At 36.0% G+C, this 25,386-nt stretch overlaps 1 long non-coding RNA gene across 1 annotated transcript in view; it reads left to right on the forward strand.

Moving 5' to 3' along the window:
• Positions 1-11,856, forward strand: part of LOC122897353 — a 133,513-nt gene extending 121,657 nt beyond the window's left edge. The window contains exon 4 of the long non-coding RNA XR_006382516.1: positions 11,703-11,856. This is a non-coding gene — a long non-coding RNA (uncharacterized LOC122897353). The remainder of the gene's footprint in view (positions 1-11,702) is intronic.
• Positions 11,857-25,386: the final 13,530 nt, after the last annotated feature.

A 25,386-nucleotide genomic window follows, 5' to 3' on the forward strand; every position in this document is an offset into this window, starting at 1 on the left:
AAAAAGAGGTAATTGTGATATCAAAACCATAAAAGGGGGAATAAATGTAGAGCATTTGTATGTGATCAAAGTTAAGTTGCTATCGTCTTAAACTGGACTGTTTTATCTCTGAGGTGTTTTATGTTTGCCTCAGCATTACTACAAAGGAAGTGCTCAGACTACACTTCCAAAAGAGAAAGAGAAAGAGAAAGCAGAGCACATAACCGTGGAAAATGACCAATTCATAAAGATAGGCAGGAAAAGAAGGGGAAGAAAACCAATGGGAAGTACAAAACAGATATAATACAATGAATAAGTTGGGATCAGTAACTCCTTACTTATCAATAATAACTCTGAACATAAATAGGTTGAACTCACCAATCAAAAGGCACACAGTGGCTGGATGGATTAAAATAAACAAGACTGAACTATAGGCTGCCTGCAAAATAGTCCCTTTGGATTAAAGACCTGCATAGACTCAAAGAGAAGGGAGGAAAATGATAGTCGATGCGAGTGGAAACCAAAAGGAACAAGAGATAGCTACACCTTTATCAGATAAAATAGACTTTAAGCCAAAAAAAATAACAAGAGGCAAAGAAGATTATTATATAGTGATAAAGGGGTCAATTCGTCAGGAAAACATTGTAGTCATAATTATAGGCACGCCCAACACTGGTGCACCTAAATATATTAAGCAAATACTAACAGATCTGAAGGGAGAAACAGATAATACAGTAATAATAGGGGACATCAATGCCCCACTTTCAGCAATGGATAAAGAATCCAGATAGAAAATCAACAAGAACGCACTGAACTTGAACAGCACATTGGACCAAGTGGATTTAACAGACATATACAGAATATTTGATTCAACAGCAGAAGAATACACATAATTATCAAGTGCACATGGCATATTCTCCAGGAGAGACAGAACAGTTTTCCAATTTAGATATAATAGGCCATGAAGAACATTCTCCAGGATCGATTGTATGATAGGCCACAAAACAAGTCAGCAAACTCAAGAAGATTGAAATCATACCAAGTATCTTTTCCTACCACAATGATAAAAAACTAGAAATCAAGAAGAGGAAAACTGGAAAATGTGCAAGCACATGGATACTAAAACATATACTGCTGAATGAGCACACTATGTAAAAGAAGAAATCAAAAGTGAAATCAGAAAATCTGTCAAAACAAATGAAAAGGAAAATACACCCAAATGTATGGGATGCTTCAAAAGCAGTTCTTAGAAGGATGTTTATAATGATAAAGTCATATATTAGGAAAACAGAGGAAGCTCTCAAGTAAACGACCGAACTTTACAGTTCGAGGAACTAGAAAAAACAAACTAAGCCCAACATTTGCAGAAAGAAGTAAACAAAGATCATAATGGAAATAAATAAGAGACCAGAAAAACAGGAACTGGTTTTCTGAAACGATAAACACAATTGGCAAAACTTTAGTTAGACTAAGAAAATAAGAGAGAAGACTCAAATAAATAAAATTAGAAACGATAGAGGACACATTATAACTGATACTACAGTACTGCAAGGATTATAAGAGACTCCTATGAACAATTATACACCAACAAAATGGGTAACGTAAAATAAATGCATACATTTCAAAAAATGAAGAGTAGGCCACACTCCCAAACTTATTTTATGCGGTCAACATTACCCTGATACCAAAGCCAGAGAAGGACCCTCAAAGCAAAGAAACCATATGCCAATATCTCTGAAAAATACAGATGCAAAAATTCTCAACAAAATATTAGTAAACTTCACTTTATACCTTACTACTGCATCTGAATTCTAGGCTTCATGGTATTTTGATTCAGATTATCAGTGGGCTCCTTACATCAAATCCAAAGACATTTTCCACGCCTTCTCTTACTCATCCTCATTTCTGCATTTGACACCGTGGATTCTCCTTATTTCTTTCTTTCTTTTTTTTTTTTTTTTGTTGTTGTTGTTGAACGGTTTTATTTAAGTACTTTTCTACCACTCAGCCACTCAACTAATGCTTTTTCTTATCCTTCCTTTTCTTTTTTTTTTCCAATTTATTTATTGTCAGAAAAACAGTATTCATTATTTTTTCACCACACCCAGTGCTCCATGCAAGCCGTGCCCTCTATCATACCCACCACCTGGTACCCCAACCTCCCACCCCCCCGCCACTTCAAACCCCTCTATGGACTCTGAAAAACAGTCTCCTTATTTCTTGAAATGTGCTACTCTCTTGGCCTTAATGCCACATGTTGATTTCTAGTTCTTCTTCCTTCCTTCACTCCTTAAATGCAGGTGCTTACAAACATTTTAGTTGTTCAATGTACTTTTTATTTTACTGTCTATAGGCAATCCCACTACAACTACAACTCTGGCTTCAACTACAACTTTGACCTGTTGGATATTTCTACCTTTATCAAACTTTTATTCCTGCTCTTAGTTCCATATCCACTGATGATGACTAGGCCTCCAAACTCATACTTCCTTCTCACATACCATCTGCTTAGTCACCAATTTATGAACAATCTGTCTTCTAAATATTTCTAGATCTGCCTCGTCTTCTTTATCCCTATCAATGCCATCCTGTTTCATGATCTCATTGTCTCTTTCCTAGACATGAACAGAGCGCCAAATGATCTTTCGTTGACAGTGTTGTCATTGGAGCTTAATCATGTATATAGTCCATGTGAAGCCAATGAAATGTTTTCAAAAGGAAAATAGATATGATAAAAATAGCATTAAAGAACAAGAAATATTATACCTACAGTGTGGAGAATAGAGGCTTAAGGGCGGGAGGAGTGGCTGAGAGATTATTGTAGTAACCTAGGATAGAAAGAAGAACCTAAACTAAAGGGGACAGATTAAAAATATATCCAGGAGACAAATAGTTAGGAAGCAGTGACTGATACAAGACATGAAATAAAGCAATATTCATTTTGCTAATTTTTCAGGGAATTAACATTTATGCTATCTTATTTTTTGTGCATTTCTAGTATATATCATATACTCGCCAATATGAGCCCACCCTGCCTTTCATATTTATGGATCAGTTTTCCCATTTAGATATAATCAGCTCAATACCTCCCTCTTCAAGCACAACCTCACTTCGCCTCAACTATGCAGATTAAATCTGCTATTTAAATTTCCCTTTTAGCAGCGCCTCTGTGGCTCAGTTGGTTAAGTGTCTGACGCTTGATTTCTGCTCAGGTCATGATCTCAGTGTCCGGAGAGCAAGCCCGGCCATGGGGCTCCACACTCAGCAAGGAGTCTGCTTGTCCCTCTCCCCCCTACTCTGACACTCCCTGCGCTCACACCTTTGTGCTCAAGCTCTTTCTCTCTCTAAAGTAAACAAAATCTTTAAAATAAGAGATTTCCCTTTCAATAGGAATTGAACATCTAACATACAGCCCGTGATTTGGAGGATAAAAGAAACGTTAGTATTACCTCTCAGCCACTAGAAGTTACAAGTGTGGGCATGAATCACTTGACACCACAGACCTCTCTCTTCTCTCAGGCCATCATTTTCCTCTGACCATGCTGAATTCTCTCCATACCTTGATTTGCTGTTCTCCTAATCATCCTACAAAGAAACTACCACTATGAAGGCTATCCTATTCCTTTTCTGTGTGTACACCAAAACAACACCCTCTGTTGAGCATTTCTGCTATGCCCGACACAAGTGTTTTATATGTGTTATTTTAATGAAAACATAAAAACCCTACAAGATGGGTATTATTTTTTCCCCATTTGAAAAAAAATGTGTTAACCAAAGTACATTAGAGTTTAATTGCCGAAGTCCTGTAACTGTGATTTCTGAAAAATAATGTTCATTGCTTCCGTCTACTTACTCCAAGTGGTTAAATGAGTTTTTTATTTGTGGCTTACAGGGTGGATAAAAATGTGGGGGCAGATTTGAGAAACAGAATTGCTGTATTAAGATGTGATCACTTCCAATTAAGATGTGACCACTTCCAAGTCTACACTGGACTGCTTTAGAATACCAAGTAATTAGAATATATTATACTTCTAATAAATATTGTCTTAATTTTGTTTCTTGGAACTAAACAGTTTTATAATTTCTGTACCAAAATAAACACATGTGTGGTTTTGTTTTTCCCTGTATTTTTTCCCAATTAGTTATGGGATGTCCAATTCTTTCAAGGAAACCTAAATATTTACAAGTTTCCAATGGTTCCACTTCATCAACAGTTAGCTTTTTTAGGCACAATGAACATGTCTGTTCTTTCACATTTTATGTAGATTTGCATTATAAAAACCAAGCTCTGTCTTAACATAATTGCTAAATATCTGCCAATTGCTGGTAGTATATGAACCTAATTTCAGAACTGACATTTTTATTGATTATTGTCATTATCTTTAATAACAGGTTAATTGCTCCTGGGACACACATGATATTTTGATATATGCACATTTCACAGAATTAAACTATCATTACATATTAAAGTTTGAAAAAGCCTTATAGGTCAATGAACCAAATTTAACTTTTAAATTCTTTAAATAATCCCTATTCAAAACATATAGCTGTGACCCAGACCACTCAGCAAAACATAAAATGAAAGATATTTGCCAGTAGCAACCATGAGAGGAAAAATGATCATTTAAAAAAATTTTAGGTAAAAACCAAATCACTATCTCAGTGAGCTTAGTAATGGGTACTTACTACATGCCAAGGGTTGTTCTAAGTGCTTACATGTATGAACGCATACAATCCTGGATGAAGACTAAGATATTATTCTTAAATATGATCCATTTTGTAGACACTGAGACTGAGGTGTGGAGAGGAAAAGTAAATCTATTCAAGGACATGAAACATGAAACTAGTTAATGACAGAGCTAGGTTTTAGATTCATGTTGTGTGCGTGACTCTAGGGCCCAGGCATTTAACAGTTGCACTATGATTTCTTCTTGAATTTGGTAAAAAAGCATTAGAATGATTGTTCACTGATGGAGTTTAGCCTTTTTACATTGATTTTCATCCTTTCTGTATTTTTGACAGACTATTTGGATTATACTAGGGAGTCCATAGAGCTTTGTTGCCAAATTATTCTAATTGGCCAGGATGGAAAGTACCGAATGCCCATTACGTACTCAGAGAACATCTATGTCCTACACTCTGTTGGAGCTTTTGTTTTTCAAGAATTTATTTATTCTTGCCATTGGAAATGCACAGCTTCAGCTGCGAGTGAAATCAACCTCAGTCATTCTGCTACATTCAGTGTTTGAAAAGAATATGCATCATTTCTTCAGTCAGCAGGATTTCTTTCCATAATGATAGGCTGCACTGATTAGCTCTGAAAGTATTTATAACCCACCTCATTTTAATAGGACTATTAATACTCCTGATGTTTCAATTAATCTTTTCAGTGTGGACATATTGACACATGATTTGATATGTAGAAAAGGAAAATACAATCAAAGACAACCAAATTTCATCTTTCAGCTGCTCATGGAAGAAAATAATGTCAACATGATTTCAAATTTCAGAGAGGATTAACAACTATGCTGGTGAGACGTACCCAACCAAAACAGCCCGGTCATAAGTTAGCAGTAGATACTGGCAATAAAACAAGATGCTCTGGTGAAGAGCGTCATATCATCCCAGAATAAAGCATCAATCCTAAATTTGTGGTATTAAAGGCATAATTCTGAAGATTTGCTTCTCATCTCGGTTTGGTTTGCATAGGTCATCGTATACTCTGACAGGGAGTCCCCTTGCAAAGATTTTGTAGGCTATGAGTGAAACAAATGATTGCCCCAGTGCTACAACTGTGATGACAATCTCTGGAATTGGGTTCACATTAATAGCATGACTAGATGACAGAAATGATAGACATTCATTTAATGTTATGAAACAAAAGCACATTGTAAAATGTAATCAGAAAATATCACTTCACCTTTAATTACATATATATAAGAATTTACACATTTCTGTGCAAATCAAAGATACTAATTTTAATACATAGCAAGCCTTATCCATCCAATGAGTGTATTGCTTCAAGATAGCACTTAACGGGGGCGCCTGGGTGGCTCAGTGGGTTAAGCCGCTGCCTTCGGCTCAGGTCATGATCTCAGGGTCTTGGGATCGAGTCCCACATCGGGCTCTCTGCTCAGCAGGGAGCCTGCTTCTCTCTCTCTCTCTCTGCCTGCCTCTCCATCTACTTGTGATTTCTCTCTGTCAAATAAATAAATAAAAATCTTTAAAAAAATAAATAAAAAAAAATAAAAAGATAGCACTTAACGGAGCGCCTGGCTGGCTGCCAGGAGAGCATGCAACCCTTGATCTTGGGGTTGTGAGCTCAAGCCCCATGTTGGGTATAGAGATGACTTAAAAATAAAATCGTAAAAAAGATAATACATTCCAATACTACTGCTCATGTTCAGAACACGTTTGGAATTCATTTAGAATTCTCTTAGAAGCCAGCTGAAAACCACTTGAGAAACTTGTCTTATAATTATTTTGTTTCAGAAAAAAAATTTGTCAATTTTCCACTTAGTGGAGTAATTTCACACTACTTTTTAGTGTTTAGTTAAAACATTCTTATCCACTTGCAAATGATGAGAGCAATACCAAAATGGTGACTGGTGCATGGAGATGCTAAATTAATGTTTTGTGGGTAAATGAATAAGTGATACACAGGCTCCAGAGATAATTCCAAGAAAGAAGCTTCATGAATTATTTGAGCAGTAGCTTCATCACTGAAAGGAGTTTATGTTCTCCCATGTGTACTACTTAGAAGGAGATGACACTTCTATGGATGGATGAGTTCAAATCTTCACATTATAAAATCAATCACCTTATTTTTAAGTCACACTTGGTGTATTCAGAGTTTAACTTCTAGTCCAAGATTTTTCAGAATTTGAATTTATTCAAATGGATTTTATATTTTGTAAGGCAAATCACAAGTTATCTACTGCCTTATGAATAATGCATAGGTAATAGAAATACATGTAGTAACATGAAGTTGGTTTATTAGGAGTGAAAAATATTTAACACCTGTTCTTTTCAAATACAACTGAAAAACATGAGAAACTCTTCATATCCTTTGCCCTCTTTTTATGGAAGTTACCCCATTAGCAGGCTGCCACTATAGTAATGCTCCCATGAGGTTCTTCAACAGGTTTTTCTAATGCATTTAATCAAGGAAAAATTAGCAAAACTCACTAACTAATGGATTGACGTCAGTAAAATGGCCAGGAATTGTTGGTGGTCTATCTAATGTTGGGTAACAAGTTCGTGTGAATTTCTCCAATTTTCGGCCAATCATTTGGGTGCAATACACATTCGGTGAGGGCAAAACAAAACAGAACAAACAGACAAGGACTGGATTGAAGCCCTGGAATTCTGCCATTCCCAGGAGCACAGTGTAATAAAAAGATGACTATTCTAGGAGTTTCAACTACTAGGATATCCTGAGGCTAACCCATGTATTTTTAAGCCAGTTATTGCTGCCATGGTTCCTTCTCCAAGGTACCCTAGAATTCCATGTGGACAGTAAATGGGTAAACTGCGTCATCCTTTCTCTTGCTGTAATCAGAGATTACAATATAATCAACTTCCCATTTGTGCTTATAGTAAAGGCTTATCCTTAATATCAAATCTTTGGGATAGAAAGGACACCCTCCCTTTACAGAATCCATGGGATCTGTTGTCCTACTGGTAATTTTTAAAATGATTACTAAGTAGCTAATGAAACTCTTGATAGCATGCTGAATTACTTGCAATTTCTGTATGTCTGATTATTCTTTAATATTCAGACTTGCACTTGCAATCTAAAAAATGCATTTCCTTCTAGTTAGGTCAAAGAGAAACCAGGATTTTTGCTGATATGAACACCATAAAATAGTCACACTTTATACAGTAGCTCTGCTCCAAGGCAGTTGCTAATATGGCTAAGATTTATTTGTGTTTTGTCCTGAGAAGAAACAGCCATTATAATTTCCAACAATTTAGGATACATAGAGAGAAAAACATGAGGAAGGGATTTGTCCAAATTTAAGACCTGGAACTGGAACTAGGATGTATTTTGTTCTAACACAGAATTTTCTCTGGATGTTGAGAAGCATTGAATTAAAAATCAGAGGACATGGGAATTTGTGTTCTGTACATTGTTTGATAAGGTGGAAGCATATCATGGCGAACAGAAGGTAAAATTCTCAAAGATGATAAAGTCTCAAAATTCTCCTGGATAAAGTATTACCCCAGCTACTGCCTTGATTTCGGTAGCACATTTTAAAAAACTGTTAAGAAGGCCTGCTTATTTGTACTTTTAAACTCATCATTGAATTCCATCCTCACTGTCACCAAAATCATCCAAGCTGTTATCATTCTTACTTTGAGGATTAATGAGCATTTGAGGATTAAATGAATTAGTATACATAAGGTGCTTAGAACAGTATCTGGAACAGCATGATTCAACCAACTGAGTATCCACCATGTGCCCATTGGCATTACAGGAAACAAAGACATAAATTAAAAGTGGTTTAAGCCTTTTATGTATCCACAATTGAGTGGGCAAGTCAGAGACATAAGTATCTACCTTATATGCTACACTATAACAAGTGCCATAATAGAGCCCCAAATCAAGATTACAGGGATGAGAAAAGTTATCTTTGGGGCACCTGGGTGGCTCAGTGGGTTAAAGCCTCTGCCTTCGGCTCAGGTCATGATCTCAGGGTCCTGGGATCAAGCCCCACATTGGGCTCTCTGCTCAGCAGGGAACCCGCTTCCTCCTCTCTCTGCCTGCCTCTCTGCCTATTATGATCTCTGTCAAATAAATAGCTAAAATGTAAAAAAAGAAAGAAAGAAAAATAGAAAAGAAAGTTGTCTTTCTTCTTATTCATTCATTCATTCATTCATTCGGGGATATAAATTAACTCATACTTTTCTCACAACCCTTTTAAGGTAAACCGGATAGATGTTCCTTTGAGCCCTTCCATAGTACCTTCTTCTATACAAAGGGCTTGCCTGTACACTGCCTCATTCATTGTAACCCTCACAACCACTTTGTAAGGGTGAGATTAGCATTATTTTCATTGCATAGAAAGGAAACAAGTTTGGAAAGAATGTTTTATATGGTTGGTCAAATGTCAGAGGTGTTCTGATGTCACAGCCAGGATGAGAAAATGGAGTTAAAGGAAGATAGAGAGAGGCCCAAGGTCACAAGGCTAGTTAGTAGAAGTTCAATTTGGGAGTATATTTTGTAAAGGCATATTCTGGACAATAGGTCTATATCTCATCAGGAATGAAATGGTCAATGTAACGATTATCCCCACTCTCAGGTCCCTGGGATGTCTGTTAGTATCTATTTAAAAAACCCCTTTCTATATAGGACTTTTTGGAAGATGCACTGGTATTTGCCTTGAAGTGCTTTCTGGGCCTATCTTCATAGTATGAATCTTCTTTGGTATCCAGTATGACCCTCACAAATAAGAAAAATGAAGACAGGGCACCTCGGTGGTGCATTTCGTTAAGCATCCAACTCTTGATTTCTGCTCAGGTTGTGATCTCAGGGTTGTGGGTTTGGGCCCACATCGGGCTCCACGCTCATCGAGGAGTCTGCTTGAGAGTCTCTCTCCCTCCCTCTCTCCCTCTACCCCTCCCACTCATGCTCTCTCTCTCTTTAAATAAATAAATCTTTTTTAAAAATGATGACAGCAATTGACATTTTAAAAAAGATTTTATTTATTTATTTGACAGACAGAGATCACAAGTAGACAGAGAGGCAGACAAAGAGAGAGGAGGAAGCAGGCTCCCCCGTGAGCAGGGAACCCAATGCAGGGCTCGATCCTAGGACCCTGAGACCATGACCTGAGCCAAAGACAGAGGCTTAACCCGCTGAGCCACCAAGCGCCCTATGACTGACATTTTTAAAACTATTTTCAAGAAGAAATTAGCAAATAAATCATTAATTTCAATCAGGAGGCTCACCCTTCCACATTTAGTATTTATGTGAAGAGTACATTCTTTCAGAGTGCATTGTTTTAATTTAACACTGAGGGACTATTTCAAGTTGGTCTCTTATGTGGACTCATTATTGCTAGAATGCCAGAATATATTCACGTACAGCATTGCTAATCAGAGTAAATTTGTTGCTTTTTTGGCTCTAAGTTCTACAGTATATGGGTAGACTGATAGACGAATGATTAGGTAGATAAGGAATTTTTTTTTCCTCAGTCAAAAGAATTTGAATGAAAGAAATAGATTGGTGAAAATAATTAGGTATTATCCTGAACTTGCACCCCATTTAGGATATTCCTCAGTTCTAATTTAAATCTTGTTTCTCAGTAAACTTGAAAGAGAAAATATACATATTACTGCTAAAATTGTAGGACCTCATCTCTGAACGTGATGTGACTATATAATATTTAGAAATGAAAGCTGGGATATATGGAGATTTTAGTTAAGGATTAAAAAGGCTTTTGTAGAGAGGCAATATATTTATGAACAAAAAGTCAAGACTTTTAGAATACTGCTAATCTTCACCTGTCCATCAAAATTCAGGTCAAATATGCATAATACAAAAGCTATACACAAACATTTTAACAATGGTTATCTGAACAGTGGTGCGGTAGACACTGTTCACAATTACTCCCTTCAAACCTCTGTTCTGCCTTCCATGCAAGCAGAAGATTCTCGTCTGTCCCACTGATTTAGGGCTTAGCCATGAGGCTTTGCAATCTATGGCATAAGAATGAAAGTTACAGTATAACAGTTCCATGTGGAGGCTTTAAGAGTCATTACTTTTGATTACCCTCGTGGCTCATTCTCAAAATACTCTCATTTTTCAAGAGAAGAATGTGGGTCAGTGTGATTAGAGACATATTTGTAATCATAGAGTTTGTGAGTCTTCAAATCTATAGGGTTGGAAGTAACATTCTTCTTTTATATAAACAACTTTCACAACCTCTGTTCATTTCAGTTACTATTTTCTCAGAATTCTTTTTTATCCAAGTCACAATGAGTGTTTTCCTGAAGTCATTTGTTTGTTATGAAGAGAAAACAGGAAGATGCAGGAGTGCATCTTCTGAAGGTGCACTAGTGGGTCATGAGAAGTGGTCTTTTTATGTATGTTTGTGCATAAACAATACTATCTGACTTAAAATGTCATTTAAGAAAACTCCAAGATAAATGTTAGAAACTAGGCTTTATATGTCTATATAGGGCACTTTAAGACCATAATGTATCATCCTTAACATCTGTTAGGGACAAATGCTTACTCTGTACACATATTAGATTGTTGCATGCTCTGCTGTGATTCCAAGAGCTTTACCCACACCTTTGACATCTGGCTCCTGGCTTCTGAGAACGTGAGTGACACCTACTCCAGAAGATCCAGTGTCTGACATACATCATAAAGTACACTCTATTCTTATGGGCTGAAAATGGGAGATGTCAATTTGATGGTTTTCCTTTGTAAACCAGCTTGTGTTCATATAGGCTTTTCTTTTTCCAAGATTTTTTAAATTTATCTGAAAGAGAGAGAGACAGTAAGAGAGGGAACACAAGCAGGGGGAGTGGGAGATGGAGAAGCAGACTCCCCAGGACCCTGGGATCGTGACCTGAGCCGAAGGCAGATACTTAACAACTGAGCCACCCAGGCATCCCATGCACATGGGCTTTTCCTTATGTTATAGTACATTTTGTAATCACCTAAATTTCATTTGCAGGGAATTGACATCTTTCAATTGTTTCTCCAGGTATTCCTCATTACTGAGAAATGCAAATATGGTTTTTGCTCGAAACCCCGGCTGATGGAAACAAAATCTGCATCGCTACTCGAATTATTATGACCTACCTAAAATGCTTGGCTAAAGTTGTTGCATAGAAACTATTTCATAAAACATCCTCTCTTCGTAAGGAAAGTGTGACAAGAATACAATGTGATTTCTTCATTTCAGTACGGTCTCTTCCTCATCCAAATGAGAGCTTGTCAGGCTGAAGAGGTAACCAGAAATAGTGAGGATCTGTCCAACTTGACACTCTGGAACTCAGCTAGATCTACCTCCATGTCTACAGGTCACTGTGGGAAGTGAGGAAAGGGGCCATTAAGAGTAGGCTTGACTCCTTGCTTCAACAGAGCAGTTCCAATTTTGTCTTTATAAACTGTGCTTGGATAATACTTTAAAAAGGGTCCGTGGGAAAAGATTATTTTACATCACTGGGCAGTACAATGAGCAGAGGTTTTGAAATCAGTCAGATCAGGTTCAATCCTGGCCAAAACTATGTGACCTTGAGTGAGTAACTGAACTCTCTAAACTGTAGTTTCTTTATCTGTAAAATATGAATGAATGAAGTCATGCATCTATGTACTTAGAATATGACAGGTATTTAATAAAGGTTAACATTTGTATTTGTTATTGTACAGAATAATTAGATATATAATACATAATCTTCATCTTCAAAAATGTGAAGTGATCATTATATGAAATGCAGAAGACTTGCTTGTTGTCCTTGAAAGCTTTACAGCTTAATTGGTAAGATGATACATAACATAAAAAAAATCAACAATCAAACAAGGCCAAGAACTAAGTGATTTGGATTCTCTGGCTGAGGAAAGAAAAGGCTTGAATAAAAAAAAAAAAAACAAAACATGAGTATGTTCAAACACATGACCTCATCCTCTTGGCATGAGTCTATGTGTGCCCACATTATGAAGATTGTCCCCAAATTGAGATGGAAACAATTACTAATTTACTGACTGCAGTACAACATCTCCATTTAACAAGGGGGAAATGAGTGCCAAGGTCAAACAGCCATAAATGGTGCTCCCTAAAGGACAAACAATCCATAGATTTTCTACTACGTCCTCACACTATCATACCATTTGCAACATGCTTGAGACGACCCAAACCAACTATTTCCATTCACTGAATTATACTAGCTGGGGGTAGGCAGTATGGAAGGGAGTGGGATGAATGTGCAATAGCCATTGTTCACAATGACAGTGCTTTTTGGAGAGTCCCCATAAATGTCACCGGCTTGGTTTCTACTTACCAACTCTCCAGAAATCATGAAAAATGTTAAAATGACTACATGGCAGACAGAACACAGGGAAGAAACATGCACTCAGAATATTATGAGAAATTAGTCCTCGAATCATGGAGGGATGACTGACCAGAGCCCCATTGGCAAACATGTAATCAGAAGTGAATGAATGATGCAAACAAGTAATCAGAAGTGGTGCAGCAGGAACTGGTCAAAGCAGTTAAAGGTTACAATGGAAGTTCATTTAGCGGGACACTTAACCCAGTTGTGGGAGTCCAGGATAGCCTGAGGAGGATATAATAGTCAAGCTGAGATGCAAAGGAGGAATAAGAACTAACCAGGTGACAGGTTAGAAGAGCAAGGAACAAAGCTCCAAGGACAGAGGGGATGAGTGGCAGCAAATCCAGACACAGAGAAGATGATGCTATTCTGGAAACCCACCTAAGGAGGAAGGAAATCGGACAGGGGAAGCGAGAAGGGGTTAGGTTAGAAAGGGTCTTGAAAGCCATGTTCAGGGCAATGGGGAAACTGTGGCATGATTTTAATCAGGTGCTAATCATGAGCAGGCTTGTTGTTGAACAATTACTCTAGAAGAAAGAGCCAGAGACCTAGATATCACTTAAGAGATTGTTGCAGTAACAGGGATGATGTTTTCTTGGGCAAAGTTGGGGTCAGTGGTGATGGAGATAAATGAACAGATACAGAAGTATCTAAGAAATAAAATCAACCAGAGTTGGTGATTGATTAGATGTAGGAGATGAACAAAAAGAAGACTTCTTGGTTTGGGGGATGGGTACAACAAAGAAACAGTTATCTACAGAGAGTCCCAATTGTGTACAACTAGAGAGAAGTGTGAAGAAAACCAGGAAAGTATGGTGGCATACAACCTAAAGGAAAAGAGTGTTTCAAGAAGGTTGGTAGTGTATCAACTGATATTAAGAGATGCTAAGAAGGGACTTAAAAATTAGCAGATTTGGCATCAAGTAAATCACTAGTATCCTGGGCATTCTTTCAGAACATTTTTAATGGACACCTCAGTGTAGATGAGTGTTTTGATTTCCAACCACAGAGATAAAACAAACAAACAAACAGGTAACATGAACAACCACCTACTATAAAACAAAGAAATGCAAGGCAAACTAAACCAAATACCCTTGAAATACATAGCTGAAACCACAAGCTATTGCATACGGTTGAGATTTTAAAATTACAGAAGACTTGTAAATGCAGTAGATATGTCTGGACACGTTTCATCCAAATGTTACCATCTCTTAACAGTAGCCCAGTGATAAAAATGAAGAGACATTTGTACAATATGACTAAACTATAGACTGTACTCAGATTCTACCAGTTTTTCCATGAAGTTCCTTTTTCTGTTCAAGGATCCAATCCACAATAGCACATAACAATTGGTGGTCATGTCTCCTTCCTTTCCAGGACAGTTCTTCTGCCTTTCCTAATCGTTCAAAATATCGACAGTTTTGAAGAATACTAGTCAGTGATGTTATAGAATGTCTCTCACTTAACTTTTATCTGATGCTTTCTTGTGAATAGATTGGAGTTATGCGTTTTTGTGCAAAAACACCAGAGATGGGCTATTGATAATTTGTTGCCCTTCTCTGTGTCTCCCAACAGCAACAGATTTTCATCAATGCCCTGAGTATAAGTGTGCTGTTTTCCTTTCCTTCCACAGATGGACGTTTTTATTTAATAGGGACAATGGGGGTCAGGGTCTGAGTGTTATTCCAGTTCTTCTCATGGCGACGATGTTCCCTTTCTCCTGGTCTGCACCAACAAGGGAACTTTCCAAGGACTCTCCAAACTCTTCTGTGAGCACCTACTAAGGTACATGCAGGAAAAGCCTTGAAGATGTTGCAGACTTCCCCAATTTCTGTGGTCTTCATGGCATTCGCAGTCTTGCCAGCGACTACCACCACTTCAGGTGAATTCTATTCACTATCATCCGCCTGTTGTCTTCTCCAAGTAAGCCACCCTGCCAGCTCTTTTCCATAGGCTTTAGGATACATGGTTGCTCTTCGATCTCAAATCTCTCATGAGTTCATGAAAAATTATGAATTAGAAGATTGTTCAGGTTTCTTTTTACTTGTGGGAGTGACACTCTTTCTGGCTCTCCACATCCTCTAGCAGAGAGGCAGAAATCATCTATTACTCTATTTTATGTAAATAACAAATTTTTTTTCTTTAAAAATATTAAAAATTCATTATTTCTTAAATTTATGACCTTGTTACTCTGTCATGATTTCAATTCATCTTATTAGAATAGTGTTTCTCCAATAAGCATAGGGCTCTAATGTTTTTACCTATTGGAAAATCCATTGCTTATATTGAGAGGGGAAAGATCCTCTGACAATACTTCAAGACCTGCAGCTTCATAAACATGCTGAGTAGTACATATTTGTCCTAAGCAGTGCACTGTTTGGGTAATTTTAATACAAAATACATGTTTTTGGAATTATAGATACACATTTTTCTGATACTATTTTTTTTAAAGATTTCATTTGTTTATTTGAGAAAGAGAGAGAGAGAGAGTGAGAGAGAGCACAAGCAGGGGGAGGGGAAAATGGAGAAAGAGAGGGAGAAGGAGATTACCCACTGAGTGGGGAAGCCTGATATGGGGTTCGATCCCAGGACCCCAAGATCATGACCTGAGCTGAAGGCAGACACCTAACCAAAGAGCCACCCAGGTGCCCTCTGATACTATTAAAATAGCAATTGAAGTGCATTGAGGCACAGATAAAAGTTATAAGATTGCTTCTAGATTTGACTTTATTTCTCAATGTTTAGGTTGTTCTGTTTAATAAAGGTATACTTTGTAAAGCATCCTGTCCAGTGTTTGGATTACTCTAAAGGTAGTTAATACCCACAGTGCTAGCTTATATTTTTTCAAGTATTCTTATAAGTGAAAATCTATTAATATACAATACATAAAAGCACTACTTATTAACTATAGCTATTATTTATTGCTAGAATAACTTGTATTATTGCTTAAAGGAATCCAGTTTAATTATTTGGTTTCTAAATTAATAATTATTTCTGAAACAACTTACATTCATAATTCTTCTTTATGATTATATATATAATACAGGTATTATATATTTATATAATATACACATGTTATATATATATATATATATATATATATATATGTATTTTTTTTTATTGGCTAACTCTAACTCCCTTTTAACAGCTATGGAGCAAAACTGTCTTTGTGACATAAAGGACAGCTCATGAACTTGGAATAAGATGATTCTGTATTCACATTCTGGCTCTTCTGCTTAACTAATCTTGAGCAATTTATTACAGCTTTCTGGGCCTCAACTTACTCATCTGTAAAATGACCTCATATAGTCAGCATCAAGATTTGGAATGATACATGCAAAGCAAACACAATTAACTGGTGTAGGGCTGATGTTCAATAGGTAACAGCTCTCATTATCATCATGATGATATCAAATTGAATGTTGTTTATGGCAAGAGTCAAGATAGTGATTTTAACAATGGATAGTATGACCAGTTCTGTATTTCATACTGAAGAAAATTTCAAAAGCTGTTTATTGATAGTTGAGATAAAGCATATTTTAGAACAATTTTTGTTTGATAAAGCATAATTTGGAACAATATTTATAAAACTATTATTAGCTTTTTATCTGTAAATTTCTTTTTTTTCCCCCACTTTGTTGAACTGTAATTGACAAAATTAGAGCATACATGAGGTGGACAATGGGATGATGTGTGTATAAATTCTGAGAGCCTCCTCACAGTCAAGTTAGTTAACATATCGATCACTTTGCATGGTCATCTTTTTTCATCTGGTAAGTTTCTGGTCTTGTGATTTTTCTGACTAGAGATGCCACATATATATGAATATTTTAGACACCCCCGCTCTGCCACTCACCTCTATCTCTTCTAAATACTGTCTTTCTCACAGATTGCATATAGGTCAAGCTGTTTGACTTCTCCTCCTCTGAAGGAAGAAGTGACTTGGAGGTTTTTGGCTGTGTACTTTTTTTAAAGATAGAAACAGTAATGGAAACTCATTCATCCCCAAATTCATTAAACCAGTCACTCAATGGTTAACATGTATCATATACTATGCTGGAACTTAAGGATCAAAAAACATAGAAAGGTAGGTTCTTTTCCTTGAGACATGCATCATTTACCAGGAAAAAAGGCATAATACACTATTGCAGGTGCAACAAAAGAAAAAAGTATAAATAGCTGTGTGAACTGGAGGAAGGAAAATGGGACGGAAGGTTGGAGGATGTGCTATTTTTGCCCTTACTGGAAGGACGAGCTGAGTCGTGCTAGCCAAGGAAATAACATATGCACTAAAGGCACTTGCAAAACTGCTTAGCCTTCTCAAGGTACAATGAGAGGGGGAGTATGGCTGGAGTATAGGGCCTGGATGGGGTGACAGGAGATGACACTCTTAACAGGAAGCTGAGATGAATTTGTAACAGTTTTCCTATGCCTTGATGAATGGCTAAAATCTCGCAGCTTCTGTGAGTGTTACAGACCGAAGGGAATGAAAATTCCTATGCTGTATCCAATGGGATGATTCTAGGAGGTGGGGTCTTTGTGAGGTAATTAGACCATGAAGGTTGATCTTTCATGAATGGGTTTAATGTTCTTATAAGAGACCCCAAGAGATCTCTCTAGCTCTTTCTACCATGTGAGGGTACAATGAGAAGACAGCAGTTTGCAATGTGGAAGAGGGCCTTGACCAGAAACTGACCACGCTAGCACCCTCTCCTTGAACTGTAAGAAATAAATCTGTTGTTTGAAGCTCAGTCTATGGTACTTTGTCACAGAGTCCAAAATGGACTAAGACAGTGAGCCAAAGAGTTCAAGATATCATGGTATCAGGTTTCTAAAATGTCTCAAATTGAAGCTCCTAACCGCCGTTGACATCAAACTCTCAGCAAACACATCTTAAGTTAAGTAAAATGAAGACTATTTGTTGTTTTATGCTAAAAATTATCTGGAAAACAAAGATTTTCAAATCTTTTACCAATGCCATGATCTTGGTTATGTTCCCCTGAAGGCCCTCTTCCTGGTTCACAGCCTCTCACTCTGTCTTCACATAGTAGAAGAACCTACAGATCTTTCTAGATCATCTTTTATAGAGCACTAATCCCATTCAAGAAGGCTCCACTCTCATGACTTAACCACCTCCCAAAGGCCCCAACACCTAATACCATCATCTTTGTTGGTTAGTATTCCAACATACGAATTTGGGGGGTATATTCAGACCAAACCATCCCCCCAAATTCCCTCAAACTAATTAGCAGACAATATCCATTCACACTCTAGCCACAAGAAAACATGTTTTCTGTTTCTATAGATTTGCGTTTTCTAGTATTTCATGAAGACAGAATACTAATATGTGGTCTTTGGGTCTGGTATCTTTCATGTAGCACAATATTTTTGAGACTCAGCCATGCTCTAGAATGCATCCATAATTTGTTCCTTTGAATTGAACTATAAAAATCTATTACATCAATTTATTGCTTTCTTTTATCCACTTGCTAGTTCATGGATATTTCGTTTCCTTCTATTTTTTGGCTATTATGAATTATGCTGCTGTGAATGTTTATTTACAAGTCTTTGTATGAATATAAGTTGTTGTACTGAGTGTTAGTAAGCTGATGGCTTAATTTTTACAAACTAGGTGTACAATTTAAATTCCTAACAGTAATCTATGAAAGTTCCAATTCCTCCAAAATGCCATGAACTGTTACTATCCATTTTTTTATTTTAGCCATTTGTGATATAAAGTGCTACCTCATTGTGTTTTTATTTATCTTTTTTTTTTTTTCCAATTTATTTATTTTCAGAAAAACAGTATTCATTATTTTTTCACCACACCCAGTGCTCCATGCAAGCTGTGCCCTCTATAATACCCACCACCTGGTACCCCAACCTCCCACCCCCCCACCACTTCAAACCCCTCAGATTGTTTTTCAGAGTCCATAGTCTCTCATGGTTCATCTCCTCTTCCAATTTACCCCAAAGCACATACCCTCCCCAATGTCCATAACCCTACCCCCCTTCTCCCAACCCCCCTCCCCCCAGCAACCCACAGTTTGTTTCGTGAGATTAAGAGTCACTTATGGTTTGTCTCCCTCCCTATCCCATCTTGTTTCATGGATTCTTTTTTAAAAGATTTTATTTATTTATTTGACAGAGAAAGATCACAAGTAGACAAAGAGGCAGGCAGAGAGAGAGGGAGCTCTCTCCCTCTCCCCACTCCCCACTGAGCAGAGCCTGATGCAGGGCTCAATCCCAGGACCCTGAGATCATGACCTGCACTAAAGGCAGAGGCTTAACCCACTGAGCCACCCAGTCTCCCCTCTCATTGTGGTTTTAATTTAAATTTGTCAAATGACTTTAGCAACTTTGTTAAGCCTATTTTCATGTATCTATTCATATATCTTCTTTGGTGAATGTTGAATTAAATCTTTCACCCATTTATTATTTGGTTGTCTTTTTCTTGAGTTGTAAGAGTTCTTTCTATATTCTGGATAGGAGTTCTATAGCATATAATGATTTACAACTATTTACTGCTGGTTATGGATTTTTTTCATTTTCTTAACAGTGCCTTTTGAAGTGAGGTTTTTAATTTTGATGAAATCCAATTTATATATTTTTTCAAATAGATACCCAATTATCCTTGCCCTGTTTGTTGAAAAACCTATCCTTTCTTCCATTTAATTGCCTTGGTCCTTTTATCAAAATCAATTGACCTTAAGTTTAAGTATTTACTTCTGAACTCTCCATTCTTCATACCTTCAATCAATACTTCACTATCTTAATCACTGTAGCTTTATAGTGTGTTTTGAAAATTGGTAAAGTAAGATTTCAACTTTGTTTTCTTTTTTAAAATCACTTTGACTATTCTCAGTCATTTCAATTTCCAAATAAGTTTTAGGAGAAGCCTGTCAATGTCTATAAAAATTTCCCATGGAGGGGGCACCTGGGTGGCTCAGTCCATTAGGCATCTGCCTTCAGCTCAGGTCATGATCTCAGGGGTCCTGGGCTCCCTGCTCAGTGGGGACTCTGCCCTTCCCCCAGCTTGTGTGCACTCACTCTCTTTCTTTCTCTGTCAAATAAATAAAAATAAAATCTAAAAATAAAAAATCCCATGAGCTTTTTAAAAAAAGTGTTTATCTGAGAGATAGAGCGCAAGCGGGGTGAGGGGCAGAAGGAGAAGCAGGCTCTCTGCTGAACAGGGTACCTGGTGTGGGGCTTGATCCCAGGAGTCCAGGATCATGACCTGAGCCCAAGGCTGACACTTAATACTGTGACTCCCAGGTGTCCCTCCCATGAGATTTTGATTGTGATTGCAATTAACCTAGGGATTATTATGGAAGACTTGCCATCTTTATGATGTTAAATTCTCTAACCCATGAACATGGAATGTCTCTCCTTCTATTTAAATCTCTTTATCTCAGCATATTTTATACTTTCCAGTAAATAAATACTATATATCTTTTGTTAACCTTATTTCTAAAGATACTATTCTTTAGATGTTATTGTGAATGATTTTTTAAAATTTTACTTTTAGCTATTCAATACTAATATATAGAAGAATAGTTGACTTTTGTTTATTACCATGTATCTTTACATAGATAAAATACTTTATTAATTCTGGAAGTTTTGCTGTGATTTCTTAGGGTTTTTGAGATATATTATTTTGTCATCTGTGAACAGAGACAGTTTTATTTCTTTCTTTTTAGATACCTGACCACCTTCTCTTCCCCTTACTGCAATTAGCAGACCTACAGCACAATGTTGAATACAGGTGGTACAAGAGTGAGCATTTTTGCCTGGTTCCTGATTTTGGGGAAACATTATTCAGTCTTTCCCCATAAACTGTGATGGTAGCTGTAGGACTTTCATAGAAACCATTTTTCAAGTAACAGAAATTTCCTTCTGTTTCCAGTTTCACAAAAGCTTTTAATCAACAATGGGCATTAGATATTGTCAAAAGCATTCTGCATTTCTGTAGTTCTGCACCTATTGAAGATAATCATATTGTTTTTGTCCTTTTAACTTTGTAAAAAATGCCAAATTATTATTTTGCATTCCCAGTAGCAGTTAATGAGAGTTCCTATTGTTCTACATTCTTGCAAGCAATTAGTACTGTCAGGCTTTTTTTTTTTTTCATTTTCTGTTTGTATTTTAACTGTTCTTTTAAGTATGTAGTAGTATCACATTGTTGATTTAATTTGTAATTCACAAATAACAATGTGCTTCTTTTAATTGCTTACTTGCCATCACTATAACCTCTTGGGTGAGGTGTGGATTCAGATCTTTTGTGAATATTTTATTTTATTTATTTTTTTCTCAAAGATTTTGTTTATTTATTTGACAGAGAGAGAGATCACAAGTAGGCAGAGGCAGGCAGAGAGAGAGAGGGAAGCAGGTTCCCTGCTGAGCAGGGAGCCCGATGCGGGGCTCAATCCCAGGACCCTGGGATCATGGCCTGAGCCTAAGGCAGACGCTTAACCACTGAGCCATCCAGGCGCCCCTTGTGAATATTTTAAACTGGGTTGTTTAGTTATTGCATATTTTAGGAATTCTTTGCACATTTTCTTTTTTTGTGTATTTTTAAATTCTAATTCCAGTATAGTAACATCCAGTGTTGTATGAGTTGCAGGTGTACAATATAGTGATTCACTCATCACAAGTGCCCTCCTTAATCTCCGTCCCCTATTTCACCCATCTCCATAGTTTGTTCTCTATAGTTAAGATTTTGTTTCTTGGTTCCTCACTCTCTCTTTTTCCCTTTGCTCACTTGTTTTATTTCTTAAATTCTACATGAGTGAAATCATTTGGTATTTGTCTTTCTCTGGCTGACTTATTTCACTTAGCATAATATGCTCTAGATCCCTCCATGCGTTGCAAATGGCAAGATTTCATTCTTTCTAATGGCTGAATAATATTCCATTATTCCATACACACACACACACACACACACACACACATACACACCACATCTTTATTCATTCATCTATCACTAGATACTTGGGCTGCTTCCATATCTTGGCTATTGTAAATAATGCTGCTATAAACAGAGGGGTGCATGTATTTCCTTGAACTAGTGTTTTTGTATTTTTTTAGTAAATACCCAGTACTGTGGTTCCTGGATCATAAGGTAGTCTATTTTTAATTTATTGTGGCACCTCCATACTGTTTTCTACAGTGGTTGCATTAGTTTGCATTCCAGCTAACAATACACAAAGGTTCATTTTTCTCCACATCCTAGCCAACACTGGCTATTTAAGACTTCTTTGTATATTTTCAATGAAAGTGCTTTCTTAGATACATGTTGCAAATATTTCCTCCCAGTCTGTAACATGTACTTTCATTTTCTTAACTGTATCCTTCACAAAGCAGAGGATTATAGTTTTTAAAATATTCAACTTACCATTATTTTCTTATTTTATCGATCATGCTTTTGGTATTTAATTTACAAACATCAACCAAACCCCGGGTCAAATAGATTTTCCCCAATGTTTTCTTCTGGAAATTTTACACTTTACATCTAGAAGCTTTAAATTTTACATTAAGATCTATCATAAATTTTGAGTTAGATTTTATGAAAGTTCTGTGTCTAGGTTCATTTATTTGCACATGGAAATCCAATTTTCCCAGTGTCATTTGTCGAAAAGATTATCTTCCTCCATTAAATGGCTTCTAGACCTTGTCATAGATCAATTTACTATATTTGTATAGCTATATTTCTGGGTTCTCTATTCTGTTCCATTGATCTATGTGTCTATTATTTTGCCAATACAGAAGTGTCTTAATTATTACAGCTTAATACTAAGTCTTATACTAGTTAGTATGACTCCTGTAAGCTTTTTCTTCTAATTCAGTATTGTCTTGACTATTCTGGGTCTCTTGCCTTTCTATGTAGACTTTAGGAATAAAATGTAATATCTATAAAATATCTTTTTGGCATTTTGATAAGGAGTGCCCTTCATTTATAAATCTAGTTGGGAATAATTGATATCTTCATCGTATTAAAAATTCCAGTCCATCAAAAAAAAATTCCAGTCCATCAACACAGAATGTTCTCTCCATTTATTTGGAGTTATTCTGTTATTTTGATTCCTTTGATCAAGAGATTTATAGTTTTCTCCCCTTTAGATCCTGTACATATCATGTTAGATCTATACCTAAGTATTTCTCTCTTTTTTGTTGCAATTTGTACACCAACAGTACATAGGAAAGCAATTGTTTTTGTACAATAACTTTATATGCTGTTATTTTGATGTACTCACTTTTTTAGTTTCAGGAGGTTTTTGTACTTGTTCTTTGAGATTTTCTACATATACAATCATGTAATCTTCAAATAAAGATAGCTGTATTTCTTTCCTTCTTACAGATGTCATTTGTTTCATTTTCTTCCCTTTTCTAATATTATGTTACATAAGAATGGTGAGGAAAAACATCCTTAACTCAATATTCAGGAGAAAACTTACAGTTTCTCAACATTATGCATATAGCATAATGCAAGCTATAGTTTTGTAGTTGTTCCTTTTTAATTTTCAGAAGTTTCCTGCTTTTCTTGGATTGTTGATAGTTTTTATTATGAATAGGTGTTGGATTTTGTTAAATGCTTTCTCTCTACTAATTGATAAGACCATATGATTTTTCTTGTTTAGCCAGCTGATGAGTTGGATTACATTTGTTAATTTTGAACACTGAACCAGCCTTATATAGCTGGAATATATTTTACTTGGTTATGGTGTAGAAATCTTTTTATACATTGCTGGATTTTATTTTCTAACATTATGTTGAAGACTTTCAGACCTGTGATCATGGAAAAAATTATTATTCTTCTGGTTTTGTGTGAAATTATAATTGTCAACTAGGCCAATTTAGTTGATCTTTTAAGTATATTATGCACTTAGTGATTTTTCTGATCAGTTATTCTATCAATTATTGAAAAAATTATGTTAAATTGTTCAACTAAAATTGTGATTGTAGATTTGTCTCTTTTCCCTTTCAATTCTGTTTTCTTCATCTGTTTCTATTATTTTTTCAGACATAAATAGAATCACTGTACCTTTTTGATCAAATTCCTTTTTCATTCTTATATAACATCCTTCATTTTTATTAATATGCCCTGTCCTAAAGTGTAGTTTGTTTGATTTTGCAATAGACACTAGATATTGTATATGGTTAGTTTTTGTATAGTATATAATTTCCTATGTGTTATAATTAATCTACATGTATCTTTGTATTTAGGATGAATCTTTTAAGGCAATGTATCATTGGGTCTTGTGTTTTATATTCATTGTAAAATTGTTGATTTTTAAATTAAAATATTTTAACAGTTACTGTTAAAAGTACTTATACTTATTATATTCTATTATAGAATTAAATATTTAGTCCATTTATATATTTTTAAAGATTTATTTATTTATTTTAGAGAGACAGAGAGAGGGAGAGAGAGACAGCATGGTGGGGAAAGAGGCAGAGGGAGAGGAAGACAGAGAATCTCAAGAAGACTCCTGCTGAGTGTGGAGCTCCACATGGGGCCGATATCACAACCCTGAGATCATGTCCTGAGCTAAAATAGTCAGACACTTAACTGACTGAGCCACGCAGGCACTCCTTGTCCATTTATATTTAATATAATTATTGGTATGATAGTTTTTAAGTGCAGCATCTTTCTACTTGTTTTCTATCCTTCATTCCCATTTTTCTGCTGATTTTAGGATTAAATATTCATTCTTAGTATTTAATTTCAGCTCCACAATTGACTTATAATTTCCTCCTCTTTATTTTTTTTCAGAAGTTGCTGTAAGATTTTACCATATGCATTTAAAAATTATTAATTTTAGATGCAAATAATACTACATCTTCTTTCTTATATTGTCAGATGCTTACAAAAGATACTTTTATTCTCCCCCATTGTCCTATTTGCATCTTTTACTACAACATATATTACAAAGCTTTCACAATATGGTTATTAATTTCTACTTTAAATTAATCATCTTTTAAAATTATATTACTAAGATATAAACTTACACACTTTAAAATTCACTCTTTTTAGAGTACAGTGCTGTGGGTTTTAATTAATGCATATAATTATAAAACCACAACCACAGTTAAGATAAAAATATAGTCCTATATCCTCCAAATTCCCCTTTCTGGTCAACTATGAAAAAAACTGTTAGAACAAATGAGCAAATTCAGTAAAGTTGCAGATACAAAATCAATACACAATAATCTGATACATTTCTACTCACTAATAACATACTTTCAGAAAGTGAAATACAAATAAGAATCCCATTTACAATAGCATCAAAAAAAGTAAGATGCCTAGGAATAAATTTAAACAAGGAGGTAAATTTA

This window comes from Neovison vison, chromosome X (assembly GCF_020171115.1).
Source record: "Neovison vison isolate M4711 chromosome X, ASM_NN_V1, whole genome shotgun sequence".
NCBI classification, from domain to species: Eukaryota; Metazoa; Chordata; class Mammalia; order Carnivora; family Mustelidae; genus Neogale; species Neogale vison.